Genomic DNA, 18,499 nt, shown 5'->3' with positions numbered 1-18,499 from the left:
CTCTAGAGACTCTTTGAATTCTAAATTTTATGGTTCTATGTTTCTTTCCCTAGAAACTACTATATTTCTTGACAACTAAATATTTACTCAGTCAGGAAACATTTATTAAGTCCCTCCTTTGTGCCAGGTACTGTGCTTATTATATTGGAAATTTACAGACAAAAGCTTAAGTCTCTGAACTCAAGGACCTTACACTCTCATATCAATATCTTCCTTACTCCTGGAAAGGATAATTCCCTCGTGACCATCTGTGATTCTTCAAAACCAAAATTCCCCTTCTCTTTATACTTTGTCCTTTCCTGGCAGAATGTAAGCTCTGTGAAGGTAGGGCATTCATTGCACTATATTTGTACTGCTAGTGCTTAACACAGAGCTTGGCTTATGGTTGGCATTTAACAATAGCGACCAGGCAAGAGACAACTCAATGGTGAGTGTTCAGACTCCTGTTCTTTTGATAATCCCCCGTTTCCCTCCCCCTATATCTATAATTAATTGTAAACCCTAGAATTGAGAATTAGAGAGTTAAGAAATAAAGTGAAATTGATTGAAAGGAGGAAACATTAAAAAATTTTTAGTTGGCCAAAACAGTCTGTGAATAGCTTCAAAACAGTGAGAATTCTATTCATTGTCAAGCACATTTTGTAGTGTGCAACAGTTCCTCTGGGTCTAGTTTTACCTGGAGATTGCTCTTGATTAAAAACATCTATGTGAGAGGTCAGATTTTAAAAAGGTGGGTGGGGTGGAGGGAATGCAGCATATTTCAGTGTAAGGAAACAGGAAATTCAGGATTTATTTAAGTACCATTTTAAATTCTGAGCCCTGAGTTCTCATTTCCTAGAAAGGAAGGGTATGGTAGGCAGTGCGTGCAGTAGGTTCTCCCAAAACAAGGTGGTGGACTCAGATTGGGAGAGCTGGATTTGGTCCCAGGGTTTGATTGACTGTAGTCTTTAGATTTCCTTTCTATGTTAGTGAGTCTGATTTCTTCCCTGTCAAAGTGGAGTAAAAACTATTTATTGGAAGTTTCAAATCTGTTTTAGTTGTTGTTGGGGTTTTATTTTGTCTTTTTTCTTTCTTTTTTTTTTTTTTTTTTTGGTGAGGGGACCTAGTCCCTCACCATTATTGGCTTCTGGGATCATAGATTTAAAGCTGGAGAGGACCTTAGTGATCAGTTAGTTCTTATTGTACTTATGAGGAAACTGAGGCTCAGAGAGGTCATCTTATTTTTCTGTTCTTGGGTTTGTGTATTCCAGGTTAAGCAAGTGAGAAGGAGTCACTGGAAGCTTCCTTCACTGGAGCCAGGTCAGAGATGAAGCATTTTCTCAGTCTAGCAAGTATCTACATTAACAGCATCACTAATCTTTTGAAGTATTTAAGTAAATGTACAAGATAGCTAAGTATAAACAGAATACAAAGTGAGAGTCAAGGAGAGAAAGGTCATTAAAGACAGATCAAGAAAGCTTTTTGGAAAAAAAGGCAGTCATAGTCTCTTGTGCTTGGTGAGAGATCATAGTGTGGGGCCAGAGGCAGGTCCTTTTTACATATGTACCTCTCTAGAAAAAATGCCACATTTTGGAGGAAGCTTTTGGATCACTAGCTCCTCAAAACCCATAGCTTGTGAGCACTTATCAATGTGTATACTTTTATCTGTCATACAGAGGAATTTAATCAAATAGGATAGTAAATGAAATGATGAGAGATCCATATACATGCATGAGATATACATATATTATTGCGCACAGTTGAGGGCAAGCATAATCTCAAAGAACATAAGTGAGCAGGGAAATGTTATGGAGAGCACACATGTAAAGAACACATAGGGTTAAGGGCATATCCCTAGGGAGCTTATATATCTAGAGTATATGCTTAGCTAAAACAATTCATGCTTCCAAAGGTTTGGTTTGATGATGACTCCAGTGATTTTATCAAGCTCCTTTTAGCTGGACATATCATCTTTTTATTAAATGTCTCTACTTGTCTCATGATTATTAAATTTCTTTTTGATATCATCTTCTGAGCGTAAGCTCTTCCAGACCACGAATGGGGCTCTTGGCTCTAAATTTCCTAAAGTATGGTAACTAGAAAGTCTATCCCTGACTGGTTTAGACTACCAACATTTTAGCTAACAAAGGCATCCAGAATATTTCCAGGCAAAGATTACATTTATTTTTTTGATTGCCTCTATCTGTGGCCTATTTGAAGCCTATGTTAAGATAAGAACATTCCTAGTAATTCCCACTTAAAAATATATTTTTAATCTTTTTTTTTTATATCACCTAAATTTCTCTCTCTCTCTTTTTTTTTTTTTTTTTTTTTGCTTCCTCCAAGGCCATTTAATGTAATGAGGAATATTTTTTAAGAAAAAAAAAAAAGAGACAAAACCCAGTAAAATTGATCAATATATTTAAATATTCTGAAAATATATACAAATTTCCATTTCTGTGCACTTCTAATTTTTGCATATTGTAAGCTCCTGATAAATGCTTGTTGATCAATTGGGACCATGCTTGTTCTTTGTAATTTTACAACATAGTAAATTCCATTTAACCCCCAATGGGTAGGTGTGCTATTATATTCCAAACTCATTTTGGGTGTTCTGTCTTCCCCTCTACCCTGCAAAAAAAAAAAAAAAAAATCCAATTTCTTTCTTAATATTGGTATGCAAATGATATTGAGCAAGAACAATAACAATGTGAAGAAGGCAAAATCACCTTCCTGGCTCATTTTTTGCCCTCAATTGTATAGTTACCGGTAACAAAATTTTAATTTTCTTTTTCCTTTTTATTTACTTTCTGCTAAATTCTGGACAAAGCGAACCTTGTTTTCATATCCCTGTAATGGTTTTAGGGTGAGGAAAGACTCTAGCAATCATGTAATTCAGTTACCTTTTTTTTTTTTTTTAAACAGATGTGGAAACTGAGCCAGATCAGTTAGCAATCCTTCCTCTTCCTTGATATCCTTTCTGGAAACAACTCAGAATGAGTCTGGGCCCCAAACCTTGCCCTCCCAACTCTGCTCTATTTTTCAGGCAATTCTATGAGTCTGTGAATTTTTGAGGGCCTGACCTTGTGACATCCTAAGTTCCCCTTGTCCAGACCCAACAGTCCTACAGTCTTATAGAGATATGTAGTAGAGATGAGAGACTGCTTAGAAACAGGCATTGTCTTGGATTTTTGACTAAAACTTTCCAATTATATCACCCTCCGTCCTTCTTGCAAGTGAGGAAAAAGCAGAGACCCATGGGACTGCCCAGAGAGATGACTCAATGGTCAACCCCTTGTGCAGAAGCCTAGCAATCCACATGGTCTCTGCAGCCCACATTTCCCCCTTAGCTTGTTCCACTTTTAAAAATAACTAATGAGGAAATTAATTTTGTCACCCAGATGTATTCAGCAAGAAACATGTCAGGGGAAGACAATTAACCTCTACACTGATGATAAAAAAAAAATAAAATAAAAACCCTTCCCAAATTAATGAAATTCACATTTGGAGATAACAGAGAATTCACTTTGGCCCTGGCTAGCAGTGGGAGCAACAGACCTCCTTCCAAGCATGGCTTCGACCTGTCTTGCCCTGCCTCCTGAGAGCAGACGCTCCTCATTAGAGGGTTGGCAGCAATATCCTTATCTGTGCTCCTTCCCCTGGGTTTCCTGGGGTTATAGATCTGTAGCTAAACTCTGAAGGGGACTTCAGGTCGAAATATGTGTGTGTGTGTGTGTGTGCTCACGTGCATGTGTGCATGAGTCTTTAAATAGAGGAATTGGCAATATCTGCTGGGTATTTCAATATGTTCCATTTAAAGTTGGTTTCATTTATTTCAGAAATGATTTGCAGAAGTTCTTAACCTCTTTTTCTGTCAGGGACCTCTTTGGCAGTCTGATGAAGCTGTTTTATAAATGCATAAAATAAAATATATAGAATTGCAAAGAAAATTTATTATGTTGATACAGATTTACCCATATGTACTTATTTGATCTTTTGAAAAGTTTACAGGCCCCAGGTTAAGAACACATGGATTAAAAGATCATTTGCATCAAAGTCTCTCTGTCTCTTAATGACTGGGTTTAGACAGAGTGGAAAAGAGAGGTAAATGGGGACAATGGAATAATAATAGAAGTAATATAGCTGTCAAAATGGATAAGTCTCTGGTAGAGTCAGGAAGATCTGAGTTCAAATTTGGTTTCTGATACTTAATAGCTGTGTGTCCCCCAGGGAAGTCACTAATGCACGTTTGTGAGAGTCAAATGAAATAATATTTGTAAAGCATTGTATTAAAGCTAATTTCTTCCCCCTTTCCCTAGAAAGCAATCCATGATTAGAGGTAAGTTAGAAAATGAAGTAAATGCTGATGAGAGAGTGGATATGTTTTCTAGAGGAGACTGTACTACTTACTTCCATTAAATTTAGTTCAGCTCAATTCATAGCATCATGAGATTTTTTTGAGCTGCCAGATCTATATCTTGCCACTGGCCCCAGATGGCTCTGGAGGAGAGAGTGAGGCTGGTGACTCTGCGCAGTCCTCCCTCACTTTAATCCAATTCACTTGCAAGTCATGGCATTACCTCTCTGACGTCCTGGTCTTCAAGAATGAAAGACAAAGAAAGAGATAATTCAATTGAACCCCCTCATTTCTTAGAGGAGGAAATTGAAACCTAGAAAGGGAAAGTCATTTCAATTTAGCAAACATTTGTCATGCACCTACTATGTGCAAGGCATTTTGCTCTGAATTGGAAGATACCTAAACCCAGATAAGATGTAATCCCTGTGCCCCAAAGCTCTGCTAACCAACTATTTGTAAATTTTAGTCCAGTAGGTGAGATATGTCAATGAGAATGTTTATTGAATAATAAAAGTTCAGACATATAAGGCTAGGATTTAAGGTGGAATGTGGTAAATTAGGAGGCTACCATTTCTGTACATTAGAGTAATATTTGTCTTATTTTGGCCCCAGAAGGCAAAACTAGGAGTGGAGAGTGGAGGGTGCAAAGTGTAAAAAATAGGCTTGAGATCAGGAAAAGCTCCCTAAAAATTAGAGGAGTATTCTTAACTTTTTTTTTTTTTTTTTTTTTTTTAATATTCTGGACTTCCTTTGGTAGTATGATGAAGTTTATGGGAAGAGATGTTAAATGCACAAAATAAAATACAAAGTATTATAAAGGAAGCCAATTATATCAAAATACACTTAGCAAAATTAAAAAAAAAAGGCAAGTTCACAGACTTCAGGTTTAAGACCTCCTGATCTGATCAAGTTAGCTGCAGAGATAATTCTGCCACTTTGGAGGTCTTCAAGCAAGGACAGAATGACCACTTGTCAGATTTGGGGAAGCTGGGAATTCTTTTTCAGGTATGACTGACTATGGAGGTCCTTTCTAACTGTGCATCTTGCCATCCATAGTTCTCCAGGGAGACTCCAGCTCTTGCTTGAAAAATACTGATCCTGGACAAATTCCTGACTTTGAGATCCTGGAGGGAAAAATATGTAATTTCCTTCCCTGGGGATGTTTAGCAATCTATCTAGGATTTAGCAAACTATCTAGGATAGTTTGTCTATAATTGTAGTTAGGCTGTAATCAAGGAGATAGAATAGTTGTCCTTCAGAGAAGGAAAGAAACAGCCCTTACTAATAACTTGAAAGAATTTGGTAAATCTGAGCTCACTCAAGTTACAGGGTTAGTGTTTTTTAACTGAAATGAATGCAGCAATCTGTGCTATTAATAGAGAGAGCAAAAGGTTTAGCAAAAGATCTCCATTTGTCTGAACTTTGTTGTCTTAGGGAGTTTGGTGCCTGGGTTCTCTCTTCTCTGCTTGTGATTGTGCTTTCTCTGTTTCGCATTGTTTCTGGGTAGAGTCTCCAATATAAAATTGTACTGTGAATTGTTGGAAATCATAGGCACGTGCCTCTGGCAATGATGATAGACTGGATGACAGCTACATCCTTGAAAATACCTTCAGAGCTCTTTCCCCTTCTTTTGGATCCACTTGTGCCAGAGGTCACAAGACTCTGGCAGCCAGAGGTTATAGGACCCTGACATAGACACAGACGTATAGTCCAGATGACTTCTTGAGCTCTTTGCCATCTCTTTTATTCTCTGATTAGAAACAGAATTCCAAACTAAAATCCGGCCTACTGTTCCTGGGGAACTGATGGGCAGGAATCATATGTAGAACTTGGCTATAATTTTTTTCCTCAGGGTGAAACTTGGCCAATGGATCTTAGCCTGAGAGGATTCTTTTTCATCCGTCTGTTAAAAAATGTATCTTTATTAATTTCTCCCAACTGTGTTGAATGCAAACAGGACAAGGCACATTTATCATTCCAAATCCTGTCAAATTACCAATACTAGTAAGCAGGTGTTAGTACAAGTAGGGGGCCTTGTATTGCCATGTTCATCCAATCAATCAGGCAGCAAAGAGGAAACATATGAAAGACACTGAGAATAGACAGAGCAAAGCCCCTTAATGGCAAACCTTCATACCACATGTACAAAAAAGTCAGATATAAGGAAAGTGAAAGAAAGGTTGGTGTATCAGGGACCTAGAATAATTGGCTGGCTGTAAGGCCACCAGCTGCCATTTTGAAGTCCTTATGAGGAGTCAAGGAGGTGTAGAAATACTGGGCAAGAGCCACCACTATGTGTGGTGAAACGGTGAAGGGCAAGACTGGGAATTATTGGTCCTGATGAGAATGCTTTTCATTTGAGCCTGAAAACATCTCTGTAACCTCAGTTTGCAAAAACTATGAAATACAAGAGACACCATGATGTCAACTCATTTTACTTTGAAAAGAGCAATTCTGTCTAAGACAGTATGACAAGCTGATAGATTGAAGGGAAACAAGAGATATCTTCTCTCTTGACTTCAGCCAGGATTCTGACATTGTTCTGTATGACATACCCATCAAGAAATTTGGAAAATAGGGCCTAGGCCACATAATTAGGTGGGTTCATAATTGCCTAGAATGTCATAGCCAGAAAGGAGTTATCAGAGAATCAGTGTCAGTTTGCAGGCGCATAGCAAATAGAGTTTCACAGCAGTGTCTCCTTGGTTCCCTGCCCCTCTCCCCAACCCCCAACCCTTTTCTTCAGTTCCTAGAATGGTGGAATAAGAATCTACTCATTAAGTTTAAGAATGATACCAAGTTGGGGCTAAGCATAGCAGTGTTGGGAGAACAGGGTTCAAACATACTGTCCTTAGTGAAAGAGAGAAGTAATGAGAAATAGAGCAGAGTTGAAAAGAGACAAGAGCAGAGAGCAGTACATTTGGGGAGGAAAAGCTAATGGCATGTATTCATGCGTGGTATGTGCAAATACAGCAGAAAAAGCCATAAGGGTCATCGTGGATAAAGATCTTACCATGAGTCAGCAGGGTAGAAGGACGAGTAAACAGAAATCATGGTCAGGTCCTGAGGCGTTATGAATAGGAGCACAGAATATAGGAACTGTAGGATCATTGTCCCATTGTCCTGGGGCCTCACTGGTCAGGCCATGGCCTAGAATTCTGAGCCTAGTCCTGGGCTACACAACTAAACTAGGATATGAAGAACTAGGAGTGTGTTCCCACTGATAATTGTGAACATGATGATAGTAAAACTGAAAAGTGAGAACTATGTGGAAAGCTTATTTATCATGTGTCAGAGAAGGCTGAGGGGACAATTGTAAAATTTTCAAATTCACAAAGGATTTCTTTACAATGCAGGCAGTGACTGTTTTTCCCCCTCTGTAGGCAGAACACATGACAAAACAAGGTGAAATGATAATATGAAAAATTTAGGTTAGATATAACTTAATTCCATTTAACCAATATTTATAGAGCACCTACTATGTGCAGGGTGTACTATGATAAGTCCTTGGAGTACAAAGATAAAAAGAATAGTCCCTGATCTTAGGAAACAAAGTCTAATACTTCAGTACTTTGAAGGACTGAGTGTTTTTATCAGTGAAGGCACTTCTTCCACTAAATTCCATTGCTACCTTAATTAAACTTTAGTTTTATTAGTTGAAAAATTCTTCACCTTGAAGTCAATCTGGTCCTTAGGTATCTAAAATCTTTAGATATTTTAGATATCTAAACCATTGCCAGGCCTATATTTAAAACCTTTCAAGCATGGCAGGATCATCTAGAACCAAGCTCTCCTATACTTTTGTAATGTTTAAAGATCTGGGGTCACCTAGATGACAGATTAAAAAATCAAAGTTGGTGGTACAATCTGAGGTGGTACAATCCAGAAAAAGGAAGAAAAAGGGAAATCAGTGATCATTTAGTTCAACTGTTTCTTTTATAAAGGAGGAAGCTGACACGCAGAAAGAATAAACAAGGTCATACAATAGGAATAGAAAAATGAAGTACTAGATCTAGTAATAAAAGCTTTTAAAAAATGCTCTTAATCTCTCTTATATTCCATGGTGATCTTCATGAGAGAGGATATCCACAAAGTAGAAATTGCTATTAAGAATGGAATGTAGTATAATGATGAAGACAGCAATATTCCTGGAGTAAGGAGAGATCCATGTTTGCATTAGGACCTTTATGAGAAAATTCTTTAATCTTTATAAGTCTCAGTTTGCTCATTTGTAAAAAGAATATACTACTTACTTGATGTATCTGCCCAAAAGATCTTTTGAGGATCAAATAAAATTATAAATGTATAATTGCTTCATACACCTTATTAAATGATTAAAATATTGTTGGCATAATTATTATTGTCTTTCCTGTAAGTCCTTAAAAAGAGTATGGATGTTTCCTTGATAGGAATGGTTTACCTACGATTGTTCCAGGAGAAGTAGGATCTATATTCTTATAGATTCCCTTCTAGCTACATTCTTACATGTGCATTCTAGCTACAAAGTTTTTTTTTAATATATCTTTTAAAATATACAACATATTTGTTATTATATCTTTTTATTTACAAAACATATTTGTGGGTAATTTTTTTCAACATTGACCCTTGCAAAACCTTGTGTTCCAAATTTTTCCCTTCTTCCCCCTTCCCTTAAAGTATATGTTAAATCCAATATATGTATACATATCTATAGTTATCTTGCTGCATAAGAAAAATCAGATCTAGAAAGAAAAGAAAAACCTGAGAAGGAAAACAAAAATGCAAGAAAACAATGATAGAGAGAGTGAAAATGCTATGTTGTGGTCCATACTCAGTTTCCATAGTCCTTTCTCTGGGTGTATATGACTTTCTTCATTACTGGACAATTAGAACTGGTCTGAATCAACTCACTATTGAAGAGCCAGCCCATCAGAATTGATCATTATATAATCTTGTTGTTACCATTTGCAATGATATCCTGATTCTGTTCATTTCACTTAGCATTAATTCCTAAGTGAATAATATTCCATAACATTCATATAACATAACTTATTCAGCCATTCTCTGATGGGCAGCCATTCAATTTCCAGTTCCTTGCCACTACAAACAGGGCTGCCACAAACATTCTTGCACATGTGGGTCCTTTTCCCTTCTTTAAGCTCTCTTTGGGATATAAGCCCAGTAGTAACACTGCTGGATCAAAGCGTATACACAGTTTGATAACTTTTTGAGCATAGTTCCAAATTGCTCTCCAGAATGGCTGGATCAGTTCACAACTCCACCAACAATGTACCAGTGTCCTAGTTTTCCACATCCCCTACAACATTCGTCATTATCATTTCTTGTCATCTTAGCCAATTTGCAGTTCTCTGATCAATAGTGGTTTGGAGCACCTTTTCATATGACTAGAAATATACAACATATTTGTGAATATGTTGTTTCTCTTGGTGTATTGTAAACTTCTTGAGGGCAGAAATTATTTCACTTTTACATTTGTATTGTCAGTACCTGGTACCTAATAGCTGCTTAATAAATGCTTATTGACTGATGGATTGGTAAAGTTCTAAGATACTAGTTAAAAAACTTGGTGAGTAATTGCTAGGGGGATTTGTTTAACTAATTTGCATGCAGATAGACTCCTCAAAAGCCTCATGTTGATTGTCCCCATTCTGATCCCTAATATCCAAAATGCAGAGATATTTCTTTCCATGAATCCCTTGATTTTAGTGAAAACCTAGACTTTATTGCTACCTAGACTTAGCAACTGATTTTTAGAGTGATTAAAGATCCATTCTACTGAGTATCTATCACCCAGGAAAGATGGGAAGTCAGATCCCTGATCTTCTTCCCAGTTGACTTTCCTGTAAAATGTTCCTCTTCCTATTCATCTTTTTGGTTCCTTTGAACTTGAAAGAAAAAGAGATATGGAAGGGGAAGGCAGTTTGTTGTTAGCATAATCTTGGGATTGTATAGATTGTTCTTAATAATTAAATAGCAAAAGTTATTATAGTTTAATAATGTTTTTGAGGTGGGGGGCATAATTTTAAATCACATTCCAGAATTGCTGATCCTTTTATAGGTCCACTAACTGTGTATTAATGTGGTTTTTTTCCCCATAGCTTTTCCAATCTTTGTCATAATGTAGTTAATGGGTTTAGAATCAGGAGGTCTGGATTTGAATCTTACTTCTACTTATTCATTGTATGATTGTGGACCAATCACATCCCCTTTGGAATTCCAAGTTCCTCCCTTTAAAAAAAGACTAGATGGTCTGTGTAATTCTATGTATTTTGTTTTAGGCATTAAAAGCATGGTTCTGAAAAGGGGGCTATAGATTTCACTAGATCACTAAAGTGAGGTCTAGGACACAAAAGAGATTAGTCACTTCCTACTGGATGGTCTTTAAGATCCTTTCAGGTCTAGCTTCTGTCATTAAGACTTTTTTGTTTACATATTGTTGGAGCCCCTTCTGTCAGGGTTTGTTGGGATCCCAGGGACTTTGTCTTTGTAGTTTGGAGGGGCAGTTATTAGATAGATTGTACACTTTCCATTATAGCACATCATTTCTCTTTCTCTTTATACCTACCCCAAATCCCTCCTGTTGTAGTTTGAGCCCAGACCTTATATTGTTTCATATGAATATAAACAATACTCATCCTCCTCCTTCCTATACTTAACATTTCTTAGAGTTGGATCGAATTCTCATTTCCTTAGTCGCAGGGTGTTGCCTCAATAACTTGTCAGGCATTGACAACTGCTTTTCATTAAAATAAGGGAAAAAATAATGGGGAAAATAAAGTGCATGAGGTTTTAAAGCTTTCAAAAACACTAGGTTGGCAGATATCTGAGGCTGATAATGCTGAGGAGGAAAGAAGGTTTAGTGGAAAGGAAACAGAATAGATTAAGTGGAATAAATCACATGTCCTACATTGTGTTAGCTGTATTTATAGTTACTGGCATGCACCTAAACTATACTCCATCCTTTTCTTGATTCCTTTCATATGGAGAACTTTCGTTTCCATCTGAGGGAAGAAGCATCTCCTGGTGGCACTGTAGGGTGAAAATGAATTGCATTTTTCTTAAAGACTCACTATGTTGACATCAGATTCATAAGACATGAGAAATTCTACTTTGAGATGTGTCAGCCTTAGGGCATTTGATATTTATGTAGCCTACTTCATTTTAGGGTTAGGTTGAACTGCCTGCTTATCTTTGAGCTTATGGGTAAATTAACTGAGATGTCCTAATACACTCTGAAATTCTGCCCTATATGGAGAATGAGGAGGTTGTTGACTTTGGAAAAGCACAATAGACAGATCAGGCATCTAAAATACATCAGCCCCATGTTCACAGTGTCAGCTAGTGACATGAGCTGTCAGAAATCTACCAATTATGATGATTATTTAGCATCTACTGAGCACTGTAATGGATTGGCAAGCGACAAATCTAGACATGTTGATGACTGGAAAATAGGAGAGAATTATGGGATGGGAGCTCTGCTGCAGAGGGTGTTGGGAGTCCTGCTGTTGGGTTAATAGCTCTAGGGAAACTAGATAAGACCAAATATGGGTCATCCATTTAGTCAATGACTCAGTGTTAATGAACTTACCACTTCCTAAGCTATCCCTTTAGCAGACTGGACAGATGTAATTCAGGAGGGCTAGTTAGGGTGATAACATTTTCCTAGACATAGTGGAAAGCTCTTCCTATAGGAAAAGGGGGAAATTGATTGTAAATGACCCACTTCTGTCTTGACCCTTTGGTTTTTCCCAGTGATACAGGCATAATTGCTCAATAGCTGACTGTGACCTCTTAATGTGGGATGGGGAAGTTAAGAGAAAGCTTTCAAAATGTAAGCTTGCTAAGACTGATTAGAATGGTCCAAACAGGAAGCACTAGTGGAGCATAAGTCGTAAACTTCAGGTTCAGTGCATTCTGGATGCTGCATTGTTTTCTCTGGTTCTTAGTCTCTGTCTCTGACTTGCTTTTTCTCTCTGTTTTCTGTTGTTCTGTGCCTTTGTCTCTATCAGTCTGTCTCTGTTTTTTTTTTTTTTTTTGCCTTTTTATCTGTATCCCTCTCTCTCTGTCTTTGGCTAATAATACTAGTCCAGTTATCCCTAATCAAGTTATTTATCAATCTGGGAATAAATTTCATGACATTCAGCATCACCCTAATTTCTTGACAATTCATTGTTGAGAACAACACCCAAACTGGACAATTACTTCAAAGTGAACTCTTCCTATTAATCCACTCTTACTTTCTAACCCAAGACCAAGTAGAGAAAGCTTGTCTCACTTGCACCACAATAGTGAGATTTGGATCATAGAATGGCTGTGGACAGATATTTGAAATTGACATTTTGTGACAATAAAGGAAGGAGGCTGATTAACCTATTAAATTGAGTCTTGATATTTTATAGGAATATTTAACTTAAAAAAATAAAATATTTTGTTGATAGGTGCCTTTTGTATTTACATCAAAGTCATATCTGGAAAAACAAAACAAAACAACCACCCTTTCTCTCCCTGACAGATTGATCTCTCCCTTATAACAAAAGGAAAAAAAAAGCCAAGGAAAAACAAATAACACAGTGACCATATCTAGTATCAATCAATCAATCAAGACTGATTAAGTACCTATTGTGCCCCAGGCATTATACTGCTCAAAATCCATTGCCTCTCTTTTGAGAAAAGAGATATATTTCATTATCTATTTTCTGGGACCATCTTTGCTTATCTCTCCCCCCCCCCCCAATTATTCAGATTTTACCATCTTTTTAGTGAATTTCCCCTTTAAATGAATACAGTCATTGTATATATTATTCTGTGGGTTCTGTTTAGTTTTCTCTGCATCATTTTATGCAAGTCTTCAGAGGAAAGCAAGACATAGGCCCAGAATTCAGATCTCACCTCTGATACTTTGCCTGTGTAAATTTTGGCAAGTCATTTAAAAGCCCCAGTTCCTTATCTAAACCTCCTTCCATCTCTGGATCTCTGATTCTGTGTGTCTCTGATTTCCTCAGATTCCTTATTTATTAATGCATATTAATATTTTATTGCATTCTTGTAATAGGTTTTTTGTTTGTTTTTTTAGTATCCACGTTGTTTTAAGTTACTTGTGACTACAAAGAATGTGGCTATAAATATCTAGGTATATTAATGAATTCTTGTTTCCATCTTTGACCACATTCAATCAGCAAGCAAATATTGTGTTTATTGGGATTTGAATGAGAATTTGTGAGAAGACACTCAACCTATCTTTTGATGAAGGCAGGAGATCCAAAGATGTTATACGTTATATAGACTTTGCTCTTTGTTTTCTTTTGGTGGCTCTTAGGGAGAATTGATACCCTAGAGTAATTTGGTGGTATGAGAAAGAGAAAATATCAATAAAAATATTTTTAAAATTATTAAGTTCTCACTATGGACTACTTGTTATGCTAGGTACAAAGACAAAAACAAGATCACCTTTATTGTCATGAAACTTACATTCTGTCAGGAAGTATATTTGTGATTGTTTAGACAGCTAGGTGGCACAGTGGATAGAATACCAGGCCTAGAGTCAGAAAGACTTGAGTTCAAATGTGACCTCAGACACTTTCTAGCTGTATGACCCTGAGCAGGTCATTTAACCCTTATTGCCCTAGCCTCTTCAATGGTAAAATGAGCTGGAGAAGGAAATGGCAAAATACGCTAATACCTTTACCAAGAAAACCCCAAATGGGATCATAAATGATCATATACAACTGAACAATAAAATGTGATTATTAGGCTAAAGGACATCAATAGTTTAATCGCTTTCTTACATAATTGTAAATTACTTTCCATAACGATTAGATTAATTCAAAGCTTGTATCAACACCATATTGGTTTGATTGACTGTCTTCCCATAACTTCATCTAACTTTGATTTTTATATTTTGTTGTCTTTGCCAATTTTCTGGTTAAAAGGTGAGATCTCACAATTATCTTATTTTACATCTCTTATTCTTAGAGATTTAAGGCATTTTTCCAAATAGCCATTTATAATTTGCAGTTCTTTTTTTTTTTTTTTTGTAAATAGTTGTTTATGTCTTTTGAGCATTTATTAGGATTCTTGGTGTTATATATTATGTTACATACTTTATTGATATATACAATTTGATTATAGAATGGCAAACTTTGATAGATTATGAAGGAACATTTAATTTATCCAGTAACACTGAAGAGTGAACTATTTTATGTGAGTGAATTTTCCAGTTGATTGAAAATTTACAGAACCCCAGAAGCCAATACTTACCTAAATAGAAATTCCTTCTACCCCCTGCTTGAGAACCATCCAACTGATTTCCTTAAATAATAAAATAACATATTTACATAATGCTTTAACCTCTAGCTATGAGGAACTTAACTATCTCCTAGGTCAGTATATTCTACTTTTGGACAGCTGTAATTGGGAGGAAGTTTTTTTTTTCCTTATGTTGAAGCAAAATCTGCCTCTTTGTTACTTCTACCCATATCCAACTTCTGCTCCTGGTTCTGCCTTCTGGGACTATGCAGTACAAGTTTAATCTCCCTTTCTTAGTGATCTTCTCAAATACTTGGAGAAAACTTTTGTGGTGCCTGCAATTTTTCTCTTCACCAGGCTATACATTCCCAGATTCTTCAACCTCTTCACACAACAGTTTCTACTGTATCATGTTTCTAGTTTTCTCATTATTTTGGTTGCTCTCTTATGGGAAGGCTCAAATGTAGCACCCAGAACTAAACATAGTACTAGATGTCTAGGATAGAATACAAAAGGACTATTATCATATTCATTTTGGTCATGATGCTTTTTCTAATTAATCCTAATATATTAACTTGATCCATATTGGAATGGTAATTAACTCCAATTTCTAGATCTTCCCCTCAACCCATTCTTACACTATACTTAGGCAGGTGATTTTTTTGAGCCCAAATGCAACACTTTATATTTGTCCTGATAGCACTTTATTTTCTTACAATGACATCTCCCTCTGATGGTTTTTGTTCTGACAAGTTTTTTTTTTTTTTAAATCAATCAGCAGAATGGCAGAGTAGAAGAGTACTGGACTCTGAATCATAAACACCTGGATCAAATCCCACCTCAGATTTATACTTTCTGTTTGATCCTGAGTAAGTCACTCAATCCTTCTGCTTCATTTTCCTCACCTGTAAATTGAGAGTTCTCATTGTGTCTAAGGTTCCTTCTAGATATAAATCGATGGTCCTATAATTTGGAAAGACTTTGCATAGTACTCTATAGACAGCATATCTGTCATCTGTCAATCAGCCTTGATAAGTTTCACCAGTTTGGCCAAAGGATGATGAATGTTTTTGACCACAACAGCTGGGGAAGACAAACCAGAAAGAATAAAAGGGTTGGTAAGTGCATTAGTGGAGTGAGGGTCCACACCAATAATGTTATAAATCCTTAAAGAATTGAGTAGTTGTTGAACTGCATGTTTAACATATATTGGATTACTTGCTGGCTAGGGAAGGGGTTGGGGGGAAGGAAGGGAGAAAAATCTGGAACACAGGATTTTGCAAGGGAGAATGTTGAAAACTATCTTTGCATATATTTTGAAAATAAAAAAGCTGTTATTTTAAAGCATTGGGAAAAAAGTCTGTATTCTATTCTGTCAAAAATCCTTTTGAATATTTGTTGTCATAAATATATTAACTATCCCTCCCAGCTTTGTATCATTCATAGATTATGCCTTTATCATCCATATAATTGACAAAAAAGATTAATTACATCAGGGCCTAAAAGATTCCAGGCACATTCTGTTAAAAATTTTCCTCCCAGTTGATATTGATCAATCCAAGAAAATGTGATTTCCTTTGGGAGCAGAAACAATTTCACTATTGTCTTGTGTCTTTAGTGTCTTATACTCTTTATTATCTCTGAGAGAGAGGAATGTGATAGCATATTCCAGATGAGTCATCATCACCTCAACCACCATTTCCCCTCATACCTTGATAAAGATAGATCAGGATTCTGAACCCAAGAAACCTAGAATAGAAGTGACTCCCAAACAACTGACCTTTCTTTCAGTCAATTACCTTCAGCGATCATTGATAAAAATGACTTCTGTGAATAGGGAATCTTCCATCATTGCTACCACCAATATTAACCTCTGATTGACTATGACTAAAAGACAAGCAATTCCAAGAGCCCCAGAAATAGCAGCACCTTATCTCTTCCCATCCCCCCAAACCAAGCTTCCAGTCTGTTTTTCATTCAAATCTTTGAAGGCATCTTTGAAGGAGGCAACCCCTGCAAATATGCAACCTGGCAGATCTTACCATTTAAGTTTTTGGCATTGTCAAATGGTTCAACATTGGAAATTGATATGATCAGTGGAAATAACATCAAAAAGTTGCATTGCCATCTGCTTTCCTGCTGTACATCAAATTTCAATAAATCTTTCCATTCAACATGCAGCTGAAAACTTTCATGTGCATTGTCTTTTTTATTAGAATGGGAGCTCCTTGAGAGCAAGGACTAGCTTACTTTTTTATTTGTACCTTCACAACTTTGTGCAGTGCTTTGTACATACTAAGCACTTAAACTTGCTCATTTATTCATAAACATTTATTGAACAAAATTGTACTGATTTAATCACTACACTTTGATTATTCAATGAGATATGAATCCAACTTGCTGTATTATCATTTAATTCACATTTTTATATCTTGTCTATAAGGATACAAAATATCATCTTATAATGCCGGTATGTTATGTTTTCTGCTTTCACACGATCTCTCAGTCTATTAATTCTGGCAAAAAAAGGCATAAGTTTAATGAGGTATGACTTATTCTTAATGAATTCATACTGGCCATTAGATTCTTAAGCTCTAAGAGTGCAAAGACCATTGCTTTATCCAAACTTAGCACGTTTGCACAGTGCTCAATACAATATGCAGGTGATGTATCTTTATTTAATGAATGGTTTCAGTTTCCTCAACTGTAAAGTGATGGGATATGACTAGATGTTCCCTTATGCCCTTTCCAGCTGTAAAGCTTTGGTAAATACATGCCAGATTTTAGTAATCATTGCTTTCCTTTCAAAATGTCCCTAAACCATCCATCTGATAACTGCTTCTAATATTTTGTTAAGAATCAAATAAAGATCAAAAAGACAAGTTTCCAGACCGTACCTTTCCATGAAGAAAACTGGACAAAATATGTCAATCTCTTTAATTCTGTGACACTTCTATCATTCAAAGCTCACCAATAATAGCTCATCAACACACACACATGCAAACATAGGTATATATATGTATGAAACATACATATACACGCATACACAATATACAGTTTTCTAATTACATATAAAAATAGTTTTAAATGTTCACTTTTGATCCTTTTAAAAAAAATCATTTTAAAGAGGCAATTGCAGCTAAGTGACTTGCCCAAGATCACACAGCTAGTAAGTGTCTGAGACCTAATTTGAACTCAGATCCTTCTAACTCAGTGTTCCATCCACTGTGCCATTTAGCTGCCCCTTAACATTCATTTTTAATAAAATTTTAATCCCAATTTTTTTCTCCTTCTAATCCCCTATTCTCAAGGAGAACAATCTGATATAGATTATACATGTGCAATCATATAAACATGATATAGATTATACATGTGCAATCATATAAACATATTTCCACATTAGTCATGTTACAAAAGAAGAAGTAGAACAATAAGAAAAAAAAACCATGAATCTCCCCTCCCCAAGTGAAAATAATATGCTTTGATCTGCATTTAAACTTCATAGTTCTTTCTCTGGATGTGGGTAATATCCATGAATCTTTTGCAATTGTATCATTGTATTGCTGAGAATCATAGCTGATCATCACACAATGTTGCTGTTACTGTGTGGAATGTTCTGGTTCTGCTCACTTCACTCAGCATCAATTCATGTTAAGTCTTCCTGGGTTTTTCTGAAACCTGCCAGCTTATCATTTCTTATATCACAATGGTATTCTATTCCATTCATATATCATAACTTGCATCCCTTCTACCATATAGAGAGCTGTTATAAATATTTTTGTACATGTAATCCTTTTCCTTTTTTCATGATATCTTTGAGATACAGATCTAGCAGTTGTATTGTTGGATTTTGATTACATCAATTATATTTTACAGATTTTATTTCATTGAATGTCAGTTCTCCTTATTTTAACTCTT

The sequence above is a fragment of the Antechinus flavipes genome, chromosome 2 (genome assembly GCF_016432865.1).
Source record: "Antechinus flavipes isolate AdamAnt ecotype Samford, QLD, Australia chromosome 2, AdamAnt_v2, whole genome shotgun sequence".
Classification (NCBI taxonomy): Eukaryota; Metazoa; Chordata; class Mammalia; order Dasyuromorphia; family Dasyuridae; genus Antechinus; species Antechinus flavipes.
This window is presented reverse-complemented; position numbering follows the sequence as displayed.